The sequence below is a fragment of the Podarcis filfolensis genome (genome assembly GCF_964270895.1).
Source record: "Podarcis filfolensis genome assembly, chromosome: 6".
NCBI classification, from domain to species: Eukaryota; Metazoa; Chordata; class Lepidosauria; order Squamata; family Lacertidae; genus Podarcis; species Podarcis filfolensis.
In genome coordinates, this window is record NC_139609.1 from 56,258,305 (window position 1) to 56,278,478 (window position 20,174).

The 20,174-nt window shown below is 43.2% G+C and overlaps 1 long non-coding RNA gene across 1 annotated transcript; it reads right to left on the minus strand.

Moving 5' to 3' along the window:
- Positions 1-13,754: 13,754 nt before the first annotated feature.
- LOC310765383 lies at positions 13,755-19,603 on the minus strand. Its single transcript, XR_014549551.1, has 4 exons — positions 19,479-19,603; positions 18,299-18,362; positions 14,832-14,951; positions 13,755-14,312 (listed from the first exon to the last, which is right to left on the minus strand). It is a non-coding gene; the product is annotated as an uncharacterized lncRNA (long non-coding RNA).
- Positions 19,604-20,174: the final 571 nt, after the last annotated feature.

The following is a 20,174-nucleotide window of genomic DNA, read 5'->3' on the forward strand; positions in this document are numbered from 1 at the left end:
ATTTTAGCCTTAAATGGAACAATCCTTTGGCATTAAGAGTGCCAGGAAGCCACGATCCAACCGTGCCAAACAGATAGGCTGATAATTGTCTTCCTGAAACTTGTTGTGGAGGACAGTTATTTTGCACTGTAGGCAATAATATTTTAGGCGTTGCTCTGTAATGTGTCTACAGTATAATTTTATACTCAAGTTATGCTGGCTGAACAAGTATAAGATTGCAACTAAGTTGTGCACACCAGTGTAACCCTGTTTCAGTGTGCAAAGTAATGCCATTATAAATTATCATCCTAACCCAGGGGTCAGCAACCCGCGGCTCCGGAGCCGCATGTGGCTCTTTTACACCTTTGCCACGGCTCCGGGGCAGATACTAGCAAGGGGAGGAGGCGCACTGTGCGCCCCAACACTCCCCACTGTGGCGGGCGCTGAACTGGCTGTGACGTCGCATGGGGGCGGTGCGTGCATTAGTCACGCACCGTCCCGATGTCACCTTCCCGCCCGCTGTCAGATCGCAGCTCCGGAGATATATTTGTTTTAAATGTCGCAATGGTTTTGCGGCTCCCAGTTGTTTTTTTCTTCGGAAACAGGTCCAAGTGGCTCTTTTTGTCTTAACAGTTGCAGACCCCTGTCCTAACCTTTTGTCAGTGTAAGTCTTATATAGTCTTGTAACTGTTATGGTTTAAGATGGGAAAGGGAATGGTTGGGAGAATCTCATTACTGGCTAGTGAGGTTGGCATCCTAACCTCTTCCAAGGCTAAGTCACACCTCTTGTGTGGCATAGAGTTATGACAGCAAAACAACGAGCTGCCCTAAGTAAAAATACACTTTCATGAGTGTGAATTCTATTTCTGCTACCCGTTCCTTTTCCCTCTAGCACGGCTGTTGCCAGCTAGAACCTCAGAAGTCATGCTCTGCCTCGTTTCCAATTTCAGTGGTTTTTCATCATTGAGCTGTTGGCTAGTTCCTGGAGTTGCTATGCCTGTGGTCTTGCTGTTGTATCTTCTATTCTTCCTTGTCCAAGAGACTCCCTCGCCTCCCTTTTGCAGAATGTGTGTCTTTCACACAGGCACAAATTCAGGCATGTTGTGTGTGTAGTATTAGGCAGATCCACTCCATTGATTTAAGGCATATCCAACACACATTTAAAGTGCATGACTTCCCCCAAAGAACCTTGGGAACTCTAGTTTGTTAAGCATCTGTGAGTTGTAGCTCTGCTAGGGAAACTATACTTCCCAGGATTCCTTGGGAGAAGTCATGTGCTTTAAAGGTGCATTGGATGCCCTTTAAATCTATATTGTGTTTAAATTCTGTTGCAGCATTCGAGGAACTTCAGTAATAGTTGCAATGTAGATATAAGAAATTAGATTTATTGAGAATAAGTTTAATTATGAAAAAATATGTGTATTGGCAATAAGTAATATGAATTTGAAATATGGAATAGACGGGTGGTTGGGTCTTTAGTGTTAAGACCAATAGATGTTTTATTGTTTGCTAAGAAAATTATGTGTCTATGGTTACTTTTGTAATTTGTGTGTAATTTTGTATTTGGTTTTTTGTTGTTGTTGTTGTTTTCTTGTTGTATAAATAAAAAACTTTATATAATTTTTTTTTAAAAAAAGAAACAAGCATAGGACCAAATCAAAAAGCAAGTTTCAAGTTGTTGTCAAACTGATCTGTACATTCATGCATGTGTTCCAGATTCTGCAAATGCTTGAATACTGCTGGGTTCACAACAGAGCTTGCAGACTTAAGCAGCTTATGAAAAAATTGCCAAATTGAATAAATAATGTGGATAGACAAAAAAATAAAAATAAAAAAATCTACCTATATTGTGGATCTGTGCATTGTCTCTGTGGATTTATTGATTCTTTAACGCATTGGTCCTTGAACCCTCCTCCTAGGGATCAGGGGTTTCGTCCCCCAAGTTCTGTATTGGGGCTTCATCCCAGTCTCTGGCTTATGGAGCCGACTAATAGTTGGAATAGCAGTCCTTCCTTCTCTGCTTTTCCTAACAAGAGTGACACTTGTTTTCAGACTGCTGTTTGGGCCAACAAAATGTCTGTGTTGGAAGTGGGGATGGGGGAGGAATCCAATTCAGTTTGCACTTAGAGCAAACCTACAAAATTTGCACTTTCCAAAACTATCTGCAAACTAAAACAAAGCCATCCTTTGAAATTCACACTTTTCTGGATTTTGCAATGCAGTTCTCCAGCCAAGTAATGTGTGCAAAAATGCATATACTAAAGTGTGCATACAATTCATATATTAGTGAAAGTAACATACAAAAATGCATTATATATTAGGAGAAATTGCCCTTGCATAAATATGTAGATTAGGTGAATTTGGTGTGGCACAAGCAAATTCATGTTCTGAAAGTATGGCCCAGAGGAAAAATGTTGGAGAACCACTGGTTTAAGTGATGTTGTGGTGTTGCTGCCATTGCCAGATGTCCATTGGCATATTCCTTTTAAAGTTAATGTGAAGGTGTTTTATGAATGGTACTACCGTGATTGTTGAGCTGCTGGGGTCCTTGTATGCCATTTTCCCACAAAATTGTGCCCAAGGTGGCTCATAACATACCAAAAGAACAACAATAAATATAACAATTCAGCAAACATATTTGGAACAATTACAGATAATGATAATGACAATAAGTAAAATGTTATCCATTTCTCTACTGCTGTTGTGTTTTTGATGTTGCTACTGTGAGAAAGCATAGGATACCAACTTGTTACACCAGTGTAAGATTCAACATAGTGGTAGCCATCTTAACTGGATCATAGAATTGGCCTGCCTGTCCTCCTTCCCAACTCTCTGTGAGGTAGGGAATCTGCAAGCACATTGCTCCCACATGTTGCTGATATCATTAAATATTCCTGCTCTGGCTACAATGGCCCCTGATGAATTACTGCTCTTGGATACTTTTCCAGACTTCCCCCAGATGTATGTCTGTGCAGATGCACAAAGCGGGTGATAATACTGTCCTGCCATTACACAAGGTTTTTGTGTGTGTGTGTGTGGACAGGGCTCAATTAAATTGTGTGAAAATGACTGAAGTGTCCTAGGCTGGTCACAAAAGCACATAAATACAGCCAAGAAGACATAGTCTTTCAGCTTTAGAATATATTAGCCAAGAAACTTGATTGTATAATTTATGTGAAGGACATTGATTGCATGAAAACTGTATACAATTCGTTTTGAGAAGTCATACTCAGAGAATGGTGCTTTTCCCACAAATGACTATCCTGGGTCCATAGGTGTTCAACATTTCTTTTGGATGAAGAAGTGGAGAATGTCACTCAGATTTGCAGACAATACCAAACTAGAAAAGGTCACAACCACTACAGAGCAGAGGACAAAGTAAAAAATCAGAATGAAAAAGTAAAGCACAGAGAGGATAATATTGAGATAAGCTGCTATACAAGATGAAGGTGATGTATTTCACATTGGCAATAGAAATAGACAAGCTAATATGTAAAAAGTGTGGAACTGGTTTGGTTTTAGTTCCATTGAGAAGGACCTTGGGATCTAGTATTAATTTATTTGATTTTACAAATTGTTTCACTTTCTTTCCATGAAACTGCTCATAGTGGTTTACTGTCAAAACAGTAAATGTCAGCAACAAGAACAAAGTTTTTTGGCAACAAGGAACCAGGGAAAGGATGAACAGGTGGTTGAACATCTCCAAGTATTCCAGCAGCATCTTCTGAGATACCAAACAACTGTGACAATTGGAAGCCAATGGTACCTCTGGCCTTAGTTCTGCTTCTGCACTGCTGCCCAAGGTAGATCAGATGCAAGCAGTTTGGGAAGCTTTTGCCACCAGCCAGAACATGCATTTATTTTAGGGAATGGAAGCCTCATACCTGACTTTCAAAGAAGGCAGGCAGCACTTAATGTTACGGCCAGGCAAGGCAACTGAGATGTATGCTTCTACAACTTCCCTGTTTGATGATGGTCCAGTGTGGGGCAATGGACAGAGAGACTTGAGTTGAAGGGCTGGTTCACACAACCATGATCACTGAATGATAAGTGCAACATTGAGTAATGACGAGCATGTGTGAACAGACCATTCCATAAGCACAAACTGTAAGACAAGCATGTCCGAGAGCCAAAATCTTTTTTTTATTTTCCCTGCACCCGGCCTTAATTCCCACTCTGAATAAACTATTCACACATGGTTAGGAGACCAGCTTGGTATCACATGTCTGCTGCCATGGGTTCTGTGATGGTAGGCAGCTAGGAAAGCAAGAAAATAATTAATAAATGAACCATCAAAAAGAAAACACCAATGAGCGAGTGCTAATATCTGCTCACATCACCTCAGACGCATTGTTGCTCAGTGGAATTTGCTCACGTTTCCAGCTGCCAGGCATTACGTGCCAGGCTGCCGCACATCAAGTGATATGTGCGCATGTATGAGCCACCCCTAAGAAGCTGTGAACTTTCAGAGTTTTGCCATCCCCATTCTGTTAACATGTCTTTGGCTGTGGCAGAAGCGACGTAGCAGTTAGGCAAACACTGGGGCCTTTCATGAAGGTGATCTCGGGCTTTTTAAAGTCAAATGTCCAGGGAGTCAATCTTCCTTAAGAACAAACAGCAAGACAAACACAACAGAAGCACGCCTGAAAGCCAGAATCTTTTTTCATTTTCCCTGCATCCCTGATCCCAACCTTAATCCCCGCTCTGAATCCTGTCAGCCCGACTGTTCTAGAACTGACATTGCTGCAGGCATCTTCTCCGCCGACTTCCCTCAGATCTGCCTCCTCCTGGGACTGCTAAAGAGGACTTGGAGATTTCTGTGTTACTGGATGATTCACTCAGTGCCCTCAAGCAAAGCACTGGGGTTCCCTTGGGGGTGAGCGAGGAAGGGAGGGGAACAGAGGCAGTGCAGTGCCATCCCATAGAAGGAAGGCAGGTTATATGGCACAGAGGAGCTGCCTGACTTACAGCAATGAGTAATAGTAGGGGCTGGTGCAATTCTATTAACTGTAGCTGTGGGCTGATCCCACTGGTGCAGCTGCCCTTTTCTTCCTCTGAGGAAAGAGAGAAAGAGAGAGAGCATGCACACATGAGAGAGGAGGATTGCTGTTCTGACCCATTTTGGAATAATAATTTGTAGGTGGAGCTCTCTTGACAGATCTCTTCTCAGTAGTCTTGTCAGGTGATCAAATTGATATTAATACTTTACCAGAGTCTATGAATTTTTTTAAACCCACTTTCTCCCTTGCTATTTGTGCTGACTCCCCACCCCACCCCACCCGTTATGCCAGATTGCTTTTGCTTTCAAATAACATATGGTGGTTATCAGTGCTATTTTTCTAGAAAAAGAGGTGGCAGAACTCACCATGAACACCTCCCTCGTTCTATTAGAATGGCAATGGCGCCCACCTCAGAGGTGCCGGAACTGAGTTCCTGTGAGTTCTGGCTGAAGAAAAAAGGCCTGGTTGTTATGATGGAAAATAATGATCAATACCTCAAAAATCAGTCTTATGGTTCGAACCCCCTTCACTTTCATTCATTTTTTTTAATAGGGACAAAATAATTTCCCAACCTACTAACTGAATTGATGATGACCACTTGCCCTGTTAGAGCAGCTTTGTGCTTTATATGGTCCTGTGGGAATGCCAGCGCTTGATCATTGTTTCCCATGTTAAACTCGTAAAAGGTTAAGGAGAAACACCCATGTGCGAAATATCTGAGGGCATGCAATAGACATGTGGCAGAGAGCAGAAGCTGGTTAGGGTTCTCTAAGGAGTTTCCACTGAGTGATTGAAGATGCCCATCTCTCTTCCTGTTTAAAAAGTGAGTGTGGAAATTTTGTCAAACGATTTGTATTTTGCCCATTCTTCTCCATTGTTTAAAAGGGGGGCTGTGGTGCTTCCACGCTCCTCCATTTCTGGATTATAATTGGTGTAGTTGTCCAAATTCCACTCCCAACAGTCACCAGAGAATAATAATAATAATATAATTATAATAATAATAATAGAGAGAGGAGAAGAAGAAGAAGAGGGTGTAACTGGCATTCTCACTATGCCTGGGGTTTTTCTTTCTCGATATGTACACCTGTGGTAGTAACATATGCTACAGTTAAAGCTGATAGAATAGCATTGATACTGCTGGCTGCTGCTGTATTTGAGTCTTCCCTAGCCACTTCTATGCACTAGACAAGAGACCCTGGTTGCTCTTTCAATAGCTGTGCAGTGGCTTATAGCAGACCCTCCAAGTGTCCCTCTTTTCCAGGGACAGTCCCAGATTTACAGAAGCCATCCCGGTTTCTGATTTGATCCCGGAATGTCCCACTTTTCCTTAGGACTTTCATTTTTTCATTGGAGAAATGATTTAGGGTATGGAACAGACCGTCCCCAGGGCTTTTCCCCAGCCCTCAGAACTCAGTTCTCAGTTATGCACCATTGTCATTCTAAGAGAACAAGGGAGGTGTTCAGAGTGAGTTCCGGCACCTCTTTTTCTAGAAAAATAGCACTGGACATCCCTATAAATGTTGGAGAGTATGGATCGGATGTCCCTATTTTCACTGGAGAAATGTTGGAGGGTATGTTATAGATCAGGGGTAGGCAACTTAAGGCCCGGGGGCCGGATGCGGTCCAATTGCCTTCTCAGTCCAGCCCACGGACGGTCCAGGAATCAGCGTGTTTTTACATGAATAGAACATGTGTTTTTATTTAAAATGTATCTCTGGGTAATTTGTGGGACATAGGAATTTGTTCTCTCCCCCACCCCCAAATATAGTCCAGCTCACCACATGGTCTGAGGGATGGTGGACCGGCCCACGGCTGAAAAAGGTTGCTGACCCCTGTTAGAGATACAGAACATGAATCACCCATGAGGGCCAAACTGGGCATGATGTTAAGTGTGTCTTTGCATTTAACATGTAGGTTTTAAAAATGCAAATGAAATCTTCTTGTGGGGGAGGGTCTGTGAATTATTGGGAGTGGAGCTGGTTTAGAGAGGAAATTTAACCCTTCCCTCTCAGAATCAGTCTAGTAGAAGAAAACCCCTCTTCTGAAGCAATTATTTGCTTGGGGTAGTGGAAAGAGAATCTTTCATTCAGGGAATGTTTTCATAGATGTACACAATTGGTTGGGTGTGGGCAGCAATGGCATCATCGATAGTTGGTTTTGAGACCCAGGAGAAATATATTGGAGAGCTGAAAGCATGCTTGTTTGGAAACTGAAAGTCAAAAGCCTTTCTAATTACAAAAAAGTACCAGGCTCATAGGCTAAGCAGATTTTCTCAATAAAAGCCAGCCAAGCTGAACATGAAAACTCCCTGGTATACATTCTAGCTAAGCCTTAAAACAAAATGAATATTTTTACACATTGTTTTCCAATTTCTTTGCACCCTTGTCCACTCAGTCTTCTGTTTTTGAACTAATTTCTGCTCTAAATCAGTTTTACTCTGAAAGGAATAGCACGGAAGTAAAGGTCATATGTGGTTGAACAGAACATAGATGAATGTACATTGACCAAACAGTGCGTGGTGGTGGGTGTGGAAAGCTGTACAGAGGCCAAAGAATTGGAGCTCCGTCTCTTTCATTTCACTGTGGGTGATGTTGTAGCTCCTTTTAATAATAAATAAATAGGAGAAGAGATATATGCATGGTGATTGCTGCTGCTGTTGTTTGTTAGTCAGGGGTAGTTAATATATGACCCATCGGTCATCGGTTGAATTATCTGCATGCCACTGTCCCTTAAGAGCTGCACCATGCAATGCGGTGGTCGTCTAGCAGGCTGGCATGATGACTGCTCAGTTGTCTGCATGATTTCAAGAGTGGTGCTCAACACCGCCAGATTCTCATGCATCTAACTGTCCTTGAAATAAGGCACAATTTGTATCTCAGTTGCTTTTCTGGCTGCATCAGAAATGTGGGTAGTGCAGATGCAGCCTTATTTAGAACATGGCTAAGTGGTCATAAATGCTCATCTCACACAAGAATCTGAACAATGGTATTCTAGAAGACACAAAATGATACGTAAATATGCAGATCAGACAGAGCCATTCAGCTTGTGAATTATTCCCGTGATAGCCCTCTGTTCTTACGTTTTATCTACTGGCGACTATAATATAGGTATAGAAATATGTTGTATCATATACAGACATCTCCTCACTCTGTGCATGTGATGAACCAGACTGCATTCATCTTGTCTGTGTGCCCTACCTGACCTGTTCCAGCCAAAGATTAAAGAAACAGGAAGAATGGGATGGGCAGTCAGAATTACCTGGCCCACGTAAGCATCTGCTACTTGGTTTAAAGCTACTGATAATCTTTAGACATGGGCTCTGTTATTGTAAAGTCCTGTTAGGCATGGCAGGAAGGTGATTTATAGACTTGTTGCCTCTTCCAGGTACTCCTGTATTTCTGTAACTAGGCATCTTCCTTACCTTGACTAAAATATGTGATAGTGACAGCATCTCTAGGTTTAGGCACTAGTTACCTTAAAATGAAGTCCTATATATACTTACCTGCATGTACCTGTGTAGGACTGCATTGGCAAGGCCTCCTGTTAGAACTCTTCTCAGAACTGGGTCTGTATGTGAATAGCATTTTGGTTAAACTAGACTAATCACTGGTTCTCTGTGACTGGGAACATTTTGGGTACACCTAAGCCCTGTGGCACTTAATCCTTTCCCCTAGATTCAGTGGCCTATTTCTTCTTCTTCCTCTGTGTGACAAGTTCTGGTAGGACCTGCAAACTCCATTACAGAAGCAAGTATGGGAAAACTCAAAGCAGTTAGCTGTTATGATGTTCAGCTCAGTAGTAGAGTGGTACTCATAGATCCCAGCATGCGGTGAGGATTTGCTCCCTGAGATATAGAACCTTGAAAGGTTTTCTGTGAAGCATGAGCGTGCAGAGAATACTTGCGACACATGCAATCAAAAAACCTCGCTGACAGTTGTTATCAGACATACTGTCTGTCCTGCTTTGCTCTGATTGTGATGGTTTTGTCTTGATCTAGTGACAAGTGTCCCCTGTGCTCCCCACACCACAGCCCACCAAAGCTTCTTTTTATTATCCTCTTAATACATATGCAGAACTCCTGTTGAAGGTAACAGACACACCAGAACGCCCTTTGCTTCTGTGCTACTCACACACTTTGTTCAGAGGGCAAACATCGCCCTAATGTAATGTAATGTAATGTAGTGATGGTGTCATTCTTCTCAAGTCCAAGAAGTTGGTCCTTAAAAGGGTTTATTGGGCACATGTGATTAAGGCTCGGCTAGTTCAGTGCTTTGGCAATGGACTAGTGGAGCTTTTCGTTTTCCAAATCACTGGTTCAGATCCAGCCAGATAACAGTTGGCATCAATCAATCCTCTAATTAAACATCCATCTTCATTGGGAACTATATATATCATCATGGGAGTATGAACATATCATCTTGTACACAAATGGAAGTACTTAAAATAGAGCTTCACTGAAGAATGAAATGGCCACATCTTGAAATATATGGGCTGCTTTGCACAGGGTTATTTGTTTAGCATACATGTTTTAATGCCTTATTTTACATGCCAGTAGGATGGGTAACAGTAGGATGGCCAAGTAGGGAAGGCAGAAGTTGGACAATACAAAACTCAGCAGATAGCTCCAGTTCTTTTCTGGAGTGACAAGTAGGTATATGACCCATAAGACTGTAAAAACCAAAGGGATCTCTTATTATTAAAAAGCAAAATGTTTGAAAAATTGGGCTGCTGAAGGTGTGGGAGTGCAGAAGGCCAGAGAACTCCAACTCCTCCCTCCCTCCCTTGGTCTTTCTCTCTCTGAAAGCTCTTCCCCTCCCCTACTAGTCTTCCCCTTACTACTTCCTAGAACCAATTCTTTGGCCACAGTGGGGTTGTATTGCTTCTCCAGGCAAACACCAAGAGTTTGGATTTGGTATCCTGCTTTATCACTATCCGAAGGAGTCTCAAAGCGGCTAACAATCTCCTTTCCCTTCCTTCCCCACAACAAGCACTCTGTGAGGTGAGTGGGGCTGAGAGACTTCAGAGAAGTGTGACTGGCCCAAGGTCACACAGCAGCTGCATGTGGAGGAGCGGGGAAGCGAACCCGGTTCACCAGATTACGAGTCTACCGCTCTTAACCACTACACCACACTGGCTCTCAAAGTAGTGGGAGGCAGCATGTACTGGTGCTTTAGAGCCTCGGAACTAAGGGATGGGAAGGTGGTGCTTCTCCGTGACTCATGCAACATGGCTTCCCGTGCTTTGCTACGTTGGGCTCTCAAACCACTCTTCTCAGAATGGTGGATCGAGAGCCCAACTTGGCAAAGTGCAGGGGCCATGTTGCTGTGTGAGTGGAGATCAAATGAGGCCATGTATGTATTTCTTCTATGTATCCTGCCCATGGCTGTTATTTGATGTGGAAGTGGGTAGACAAGGCAATGCAGCATAGTGATTAAGTGATTCAGGCTGCAGAAATAACCATGCCTACAAGTCACATTGAATTCAGCGGGGCTTACTCTGTTCTAAGTAAGTGAAGTTCAGGTTGCAGGCTAAGGAGTCCCTTGTTTTGAGTTTCACCTCTGCCATTAATTTACTAGGCAGCCCAAGCTTCCTCCTGGCCTCATCCTCTTCACCCTGCACCAATATGTGTATCATACTACTCACCTTACAGGGAGGTTTTAAGGACAATAAGACAATGCATGTGGGCACAAATGTGCTATACAAATGCTTGCTCATTTATTTCCCATTAATACAAACGTATTTAATGAGAGCTATAACTCTTTGACTGGATAGGAATTTTTACTCAGATTGCACTTTGGAATACATTGGCTGTGATTGGAAGTAATAGTCAGGACTGAGTATTCTGTATTTAAGAAACACATATCACTTTTCTGCCGCAATGTACAGCTCAAGGTCTGTGCCAATAAAAGCTGTGCATAGAAATCATGCAGATGAAGTATAGTAACATCCCTGGGAAATATGGCCTGGGAGACTACTACGTAAGGCAGGGTCTTCTCAGTGGTTGCACCGAGTCTCTCTCTCTCTCTCTCTCTCTCTCTCTCTCTCTCTCTCGATCCGGCTGACCCCAACTGTATTTTAGTTCAGGTGGCACCTTAACACCTTTTGTTCCAGCATCTTTGAACAGCAAAAGGAGTGGCATACAGATGATGCAGACTGTTGTATTGTATATGATATTATATATTGTGGGTTTAATTTGTTTTAATGATATTTGTAATGTTTGTCACCCTGGGCTATCGTGAGAGGAAAGGTGGTGGATAATAATAGCATACTGTAATTTTGCAGTTTATTCTGTGTTTCAGAGAGTGTTTGAGGGTTTTTTTACAATCAAGTGGTGTATAAATTTTATGAAATAAATGAATCATGGAGAGAGGCAAGAAATATTTGCAGCTACAAGGGCTATACACTTGGGAAGGGAGGGAGAGATTGAGATCTTTAGGAAGGTGATTTCTTGGTCCAACACCACAATCCCTAGATTTTATGTGCACAATATTCTGAGATACACACAATGTTAGTGGTAACTGATTGGCTACATCCCTCTCCTGAGTTCTATGCATTACACATATTAGTCCTCCGACCCACACATATCTGGTGAGCTGCAAAAACTGGCGATGCAAATGGAGGACCTTTACTCTTTGGACTGTATGATGATACAGGCAGGATTTTTCGTCTGCTGTACTGTGAAACTTCATTCTGGGTTGAACAAACTGATTCTCACGGAGTTGCACATACCAGACGTTATCTTAATTGGAGTGGATTTATTATCCCCTGCTTTAATTGACCAGAAATGAGTGATGGGGAATAAGAAAGACTTATCAACACAATCGTATATAGCCTAACACCATTTTGACCCTGTTTGACTTCCATGTTGAATATCTTCTGGACTGATCAAACACTTGATCTGCCTCTGGTTTCATATGGTACTGATATATTGTGGCTTTAAAAGAAAGGCGATATATATCTTGAAATAGTGGGAGATTTATAACAGAAGAGAACTTGGTAGATGGGGAAACAATGTAATTGAAATGCTAGCTGTGCATGCATGTGTTTGTATGAGTCGAGTGAGTGAGGGGTGTGTGGGTTACGTGCTGTTCAGACACTCCTGCAATAACGTTCACGAAGTCTCCAGAGAGGTGGTTTTTTTCATAAATTTTAAAATTCGATCAACTCTGTGAGGGGGTGTGTTTGCTAAAGTTAATGGATGTAATTCAAACACAACACAGGCTCCTGAATTGTAGTTACACAGATTAGGTGTCATATCCAACACCAACTGCAAGACGTGATTATATATTAAGCAACTGAAACTGGACCCTTGCCTGAGGTGAACTGCGTATAGGTCAGCAGATCTGATGAAAGGATTCCTGGACACAGAGATACAGAAAGCTGTTTCAGGACAATTTTATCATGAAACAATGTGAAAACAGGCTGTTATGGGAAGCAGATATTCTGAGGGGACATCATTTCCCCATCTCCACTGCTATGAGATCAGGATTGCCAACTTTTGTTTCTGGTATGGTTCAGTTGCTTTTTACAGCTGCTTGATTAACAGGAAACATATACGTAATCTGCTGAACTTCAGTAGGGGCGGGGCTAGAATTGGGGCACAGGCCCGTGACACAAACTTGTCTCCAGACATAGTAAGACAGTGTGTGGCTGGGCTCTCACAAACACTGTGGCCACACCGTCACCATAGACCTTTAACAGTCAATGAGAAACGTGGGGACTGTAGCTTTTAAGGGTGCTGAGAACTGTAGTTCTGTGAAGTCAGTGCCCTTGGCAAACTTCAGTTCCCTGGACTCTCCATGATGACTGTTAGGTGGTATAATAGTGCTTTAAATGTGTGGTATGGATGTGACCTGTGCTTTGAAGGTCATCCGACCATCCCATGGGCAAAGTATTTTTTAAAGTTTTTGGTTTTTTTAAGGAAGGGCAGATTATTTGTCGTTTAGTGCAAAAGCCCCAATGGATGTTGCACCCCTGACAGCTAGCTGTTCAAAGCATAGGAGCAAAGCAGTTTCTCAACTGGTATTAATTTGAAATAGCTCAATGGAGCTGTACTGCTTAAAAACAGGTATCTGCTGCTGGCAGAGGAACCCTGCTATTTGCCGTTAAGATTGTCAGCAGTTTTATTGACAGGGAGCCTATGCTTCTAAAACATGTGCTACAGGAATAAATTCAACAGGTACAGCCTTCCATCCTCACTACTTCTCTTATACTTGGGAAAGCAACATCTGTTGAATTTCTTCCTGTAATGCAGCTGTTAGAAACACCGAGCACCGTCAGGGGCAGGGGGAGTAAGCAATTCTATCTGTATAATATGCCCATCACATATGGGCTTGGGATACTTTGTTTTTCAGCCACATCACTAGAGAGAACTCTCAGAATAATTTTTTAAAAAGAAGATGTTTACTGAAAGATTGTTGTCACGGGGACAAGTAAACTCCTGAAGCAGACAGAAGCCTGAGCTTAAGGAAATCCAAACCTAGAAAACGTTTGCCACTGAACCAAAAAATGAAAAGGGGGGAGAGAGAAAAAGTAGCCACAGAATGGGAAAAAACCAACTGTTTCCTGAAAAAAAGAATTTTAAAAAATGCCGACGTATTGAGCTGTGACATATGGTTACACAAGTAGAAACCACAGAGGGGAAAATCATGTTTTCTCTTTCATTATTTATCACTCTCTAACCATCTCCAGCTGGGTGAGTAAACAGCCTCATTGGTCTGTAATGAGAACAGCCTGCTGCCACTGTGCTCCCAGCTGCTGGATTCCTATGGTGTGAGGAGGAGTTTTGTATGAGTGTGTGTGCATACGTGCAACTGACCTTGCCTAGCCACTGTCTTGGAAAGGAAAACAGGGGACCACATGGGCAAATTTCCATCCAATTTTTACTCCAGAACATGGCTGTCAAGGCCTGTTGCTTCCCTTCCTTGTTTATCCTGTTGTCCTGGTGCGTTTTGGGTTTGGTCAAGATTATATATCCAAGAGGCCCACCCTCACGGTATAAAAACTCGTTGAAATATGTATGTATTTATTTCACAATCCTTCCATGACACATAAGGAGAGGCTGGCTCTCTGTCTCTCTCTCTCTCACACCCCCCCCCTTGATGGATGTATCATGTGGGCCTACAGGAATCCTGCAGCCCATCAGGAACATCTTATGCTGTTCTTAAATCCCGGGCAATGTCTCTCTTAAGCAGTGGTCTATGCTTTCCCGTGCAGACACACAATCTTACGCTGACTTTCTTCTGGTTCCAATCTGGACATGGAGACGGGTGCATGTCAATCCGGATGCCTGCTTCATGGTCGTGCACTGGAATGCGCCTGCCGCGGTGTTCTCTGATGGAGTGCAAACTGGCTACAGGCTTTGAGTTAAATTAACCACGCGACTCCCTGTTATTGTTCAGGGGGAATTATGTGCCCAATTTCCCCCCACTGCCGCGTTGCAAATTGAGTCCTAAGTGTCCCGTGAAATGGCTGCATAATTTGTGCATTTAGGAACTGGTGGCACAAATGTGTTCAGAGCTGGAAGGCGACTGAGATCCAGATGGTTTTTCTTCTCTCCCCCCGCCCTTTCTTTTCTTGTCTCATTCATTTAAATATGTCTCTCCCTTTCATAAACTCGCCATTATTATAGTCAATTTGGAGATGGGGAGAAACTCAATGCAAATACCCCTAATACTATCTCAGGCTCTCACAGGGCTTTAAATTCATCGCCATCCCCTCCTATGGGGGTGGGGAATGATTCAAATCTCCTTTACTAAGGAAAGGAGAAATAGTAACTAAGTTCCGTTTACTCAAATGTCTCCACGCGCCCCATTTCTCACATCCTAAAAGTGCAATACTATGCCCACTTACCTGGGATTAAGCCTCATTGAATTCAGTGAGACAGCTCAGTAGACATATATCAGATGGCACTGTCAGTCTCAGCAACTCTGTTGCACTATGGCCCACCTTTTTTTGTTTTCGTTTTTTGGCCTTTAAATATATATAACAGTGAATTGCAATTTGAATGTAGCTCCACTGTACCACAAACCTTGTAAACTTCTTGGGGTGATGTGCTTGTGAAGAGCAGTGGAACAGACGTCTGAAGTCCCCAGTGGAAACTGGCAGTGCAATCCTCTCTCTCTCTCTCTCTATATATATAATCTCCTCGGAAGTAAATCCTATTGAGTTCAGTGGAGCATATTCCCAGGGTTGTGAGTATAGGATTTCAGCCTAAGACTCAGTGGGAGTGCCTGAAAACATGTGAATGATTCAGTGTGGCTGGGAGGACACCACAAAATAGGGTTGTCAACTGACCAGAAAAAAATTGTCCTTTATCTGTAGCTTGATCTGCAGAAATTCATATAAAGAGAAGCTGTTTGTGGCAGGTTGATACGTATTATGGTCTTCTAAAGTCTATAGGACAGGCTACTGTTCAGTTCAGAGGCATGGAAGCTAATAAATAGTTGGTAATGGAGGCAGTGAGAGAATTTACTTTCTTGGGCTCCATGATCACTGCAGATAGTGACAGCAGCCACGAAATTAAAAGACGCCTGCTTCTTGGGAGAAAAGCAATGACAAACCTAGACAGCATCTTTCAAAGCAGAGACATCACCTTGCCAACAAAGGTCCGTATAGTTAAAGCCATGGTTTTCCCAGTAGTGATGTATGGAAGTGAGAGCTGGACCATAAAGAAGGCTGATCGCCGAAGAATTGATGCTTTTGAATTATGGTGCTGGAGGAGACTCTTGAGAGTCCCATGGACTGCAAGAAGATCAAACCTATCCATTCTGAAGGAAATCAGTCCTGAGTGCTCACTGGAAGGACAGATCGTGAAGCTGAGGCTCCAATACTTTGGCCACCTCATGAGAAGAGAAGACTCCCTGGAAAAGACCCTGATGTTGGGAAAGATGGAGGGCACAAGGAGAAGGGGACGACAGAGGACGTGATGGTTGGATAGTGTTCTTGAAGCTACCAGCATGAGTTTGACCAAACTGCGGGAGGCAGTGGAAGACAGGAGTGCCTGGCATGCTCTGGTCCATGGGGTCACGAAGGGTCGGACACGACTAAACAACAACAACAATCTTACTCCGAAGACATAATCCATTGGTTCTCAAACGTTTTTTCTGGACCACACTTTCAGAACAAAAATTTGCTCGCACATACTTATTGGTAAGAAATACACTGGAAAACAAAAAGAAACAACTCCTAGCAGTGCTTGATTTCTAACATAGAACACAACTACGTTATAATATGATAATGGGACATCCAGAAAGTTTAAAACAATGCAGCATGAATCACCCCCAAAATATAATTATCGATGAGTTTCTTACATATGTAACTTAAGGATGTACACAAACTCAGTGAGAGGCATGAGCTTGCTTTTGCTGGGTAATCTCATTTATAATAGGTCTAATTTCAGACAAACAAACCCCCCTCTCCTCATCAACACAAATACCGTATTTTTTGCCCTATAGGACGCACTTTTCCCCCTCCAAAAATGAAGGGGAAATATGTGTGCGTCCTATGGGGCGAATGCAGGCTTTCGCTGAAGCATGGAGAGCGCGAGGGGTCGGTGCGCACTGACCCCTCTCGCTCTCCAGGCTTCAGGAAGCTATCAGCAAGCCTGGGGAGCCCGGGGCAGTTCCCAGAGGGCTCCCTAGGCTGCGGATAGCAGCCTGCTGCCCGGAGCGCGGGGCGCGCCGAAGCAGAGCGCCCCGCGCTTCAGGCAGATATCCGCAGCCTGCTTGCCCGGATCACGGGGCGCACTTCGGGCAGACGTCCGCAGCCTAGGGAGCCCTGCGGGAGTTCCCACAGGGCTCCCTAGGCTGTGGATAGCTGCCTGCTGCACGGAGCGTGGGGTGCGCTGAAGCAGAGCGCCCAACGCTTCGGGCAGATATCCGTGGCTGGGGGGGGGAATAAAACTTTTCCCCTTTATTTCCCCCCAAAAAAACTAGGTGCGTCTTATGGGCCGGTGCGTCCAATAGGGCGAAAAATACGATAAGCCTTTCTCTTGTCTGATCTTTCATATTTGTCAGAGTTTAAAATCCCTGTAGAAGAATAGTTAATGCTATTATCCAGTGCGGTTCGAACAGCAATTCTGCATCACAACTAGGATTGACCTCAATATCTCCTGATGCTCTTGCTCTCGTTTTGAAAATATATCTATCCATGTTCTGCAAATAAATAAATAAATTGATACTATACTATACTGAAATGTTTCCTTGTTTCTTTGCTTGCCCTTGGATTTCCCCCCAATTGCCACCCTCTCCTGCCACACCAGTGTGGTCTGCCACATACCATTTGAGAACCACTTACATAATCCATTGTAAAGGCCTTCTGAGCAAGCCCTGTCGAAAGGCATGGAAAATTTACAAAAGCGCCATCGTACTCTTGCAGCACTCCCAGTGATTTCAACTGGGCTTGCCTAGGAGATCCTCCTGAATGGACTGTATATCTAAACTCTCTGTGTAGATTTCCCTTTCCCAGATTTTCTATCATACATATAGGAGAAGTAAACCTTTCATTTTAGCAGGTCACAGTTTCCCTAAAAAATATGATAATACCACAGACACGCTTTTATTTTGTTGCAAAAACTCAAGGCTGCACCTGTGGGCTGGGGAAGATATAAAGCAATAGGAGCCAGTCCCTTTGAGTGAAATGTGGACCTCTTTCCGACACCTGTATTACCAACTGCAAGTTATGTAAATGACATTAAATTTGTTTACAAATACATTTCAAAACAAACCAAAATGTAAAAATGACCTTTAAAAATTGCTTAGTAACCCATTTCAATCAAAAAGAGCAACACTGCCATTTAAAGTGGGCTATTTATTCAGCACGAGTACCTTTTGTAGGAAAGTTGCAAACAAAATTTACAGTTTAACATATCTTGATCTGAGAAACAATTTTTTGCAGGTGTGTATTGAAATCTTCCAGTGCAATACCACAAATAGTACTGTACAAAGAAACATGGAAAACGAGCCAGATGTATTTGCCTGACCCTCTCCAAGAAACAATTGGCTTAGTAACACTTGAGCTCACATTATAAGCTTTCTGCCTTTTCACGGAGAAACACTTAAAAAAAGGTTACTGGTGGGAATCAACAGGTGAACTGTTTCCACCAGTGCCTGCCTCTCTATGCCAGGGAAATTGACACCTGTTGGTTTTTACCTATTATGCAGCTCACATTCTGTGCCCATGTAGAAAGTTAAAACAAATCCACACCTTGTGGGCAAGGTGGTCCCAATTATGAGACAGCAAAGCCATGACATGGGAACAATATAAAGACTGCATATATTTCTATTTATATAATAATATATTTATATAATGTTACACGCCTCTCCTATCTCTGAGCAGCACCAGTTTCCAGAGGTCCAGTAGCTTACACAGAGTCTGTGTTTCCTTTGGAAACAAGGCACAATGGAGACTATGTTGTCTTTAGGATATATGGTTAATTTACACATATATACAACCTGAGCCTATGGCAGGGGTGTTCAAAGCATTACACTCCAAGAGGATCCTGTTTCTCCCATTCCTGCAGCTTCAAACGGTCAGTCGACATTGTGCTCTGACTCCATCCCTCAGCTTGCCGTGTTTAACAGACTGCAACTATTTTTCCTCCAGCCCACACCATCCCCAACTGCAATCCTAAAACTTTCTCCCCCCAAAAAACTGGCATTGTCTTATGCTTACTTCCCAGAGCATAGAATGGGACTTCACCCATTTGCTGGCTGGCATGTAGTCTTAGTTTAGCTGATGGCATATCCCTGTTAATGACTTAGCGACCACTATCAGGCTGGCCTGTGTTTTGACACTGCTAAATTCACCGCCTGGCAGCCCATCTTAATATTCCAAGCACTGATTAAACTTCAACACCTAATAGGCCCAGGAATTTAGGGGAGTTGAGGCACTCAGAAACCCATAGCAATAAAATAATAATGATCTCAGGGAACTTTGATTGTAATTCCAAAACAAGAATAAAAATATGTAAGTGTCAGGTGCTGGTTGCTCGTGAGTAACCAGGCAGGACTCCGACTTGTCTTTTACAGGTTTTATTGGTGCAAACTATGTTCAGTGCAGAAACCCAAAGTTCATGTCTGTCTCAGTCTCTTGCAGATTCCGGGAGTGCCCCTTTCCGGTTTCTCCCCAGTAAGAACTTGGACACCCCAAAACTCCGCCTCCCCTCCTTACGTTTCAACCCTCTGTGCAAGCAGGGCGACGGAAGTGACATGTTTGCCTCCTGGCCGGCTGGGCTAGCTGAGGCACTTTGGCTCTCAAAAGCATCTTCGAGCCTTCCCTTCACTCGGGTATCCCCCTCCCCCCCCCTCTCCACTGGAGGTGTGGCTTTCTCCACTGCCGGATGAGGAGCTGCTTCTCAGAAGCTTCGGAGGCTCTTGATATTCCCCTGCCTCCTTCCCCCATTCCGATGACAGTCCCCTGACAATAAGATATTAAAAATCAATAAAACAGAAGAGTAGAAAAACAGAAACTACCAGCAAATCCAAAATCATCAATCACCTGGTAGAATGAAAACCTCTCAATCAGCTAAGCTTCTTCATGGAGGATGTTCAAAGGTGAAAAGGCCCTCCTCTTCCACCTTATCTCTTATGGCAGGAGAACTCTGATGGCAGGTTAGTTCAGTGTATCTTGTACTAGCTATTGAGTCAGCACCATCCCTGTTCTACGACACCCTTGTGACATATATGGATTCCAGTCATTTTCTTTAAAGGTGAAAAGCTGATCGTAAGAGCATAAGGGCCCTGTTGGATCAGGCAAATGGCCCATCTAGTCCAGCATCCTGTTCTTACAATGGCCAACCAGATGCCTATGGGAAGCATGCAAGCAGAACCTGAGCGCAACAACACTCTCCCCACTTGTGATTCCCAGCAGGCATGCTGCCTCCAACAGTATTGGTAGAACATAACTATCATGACTAGTAGCTACTGATAGACTTATCCTTCATGGATTTGTCTAATCCTTCTTTAAAGCCATCCAAGTTGGTGGACATCACTACATCTTGTGGGAGCTCATTCCATTAAGTATGTATCGTGTGTGAAAAAGCACTTGATTTGGTCTGCCTTGAATCTGCCAGGATTTTAGCTTCCTTGGATTGCTTAATATGAGAGAGGAAGATGATGCACATGAAAATGATTGCCCAAGGATCATGATTCAGTTGCGGTGTTTTGAGAAGAACAAAAGAGTAGCGCCAACAAA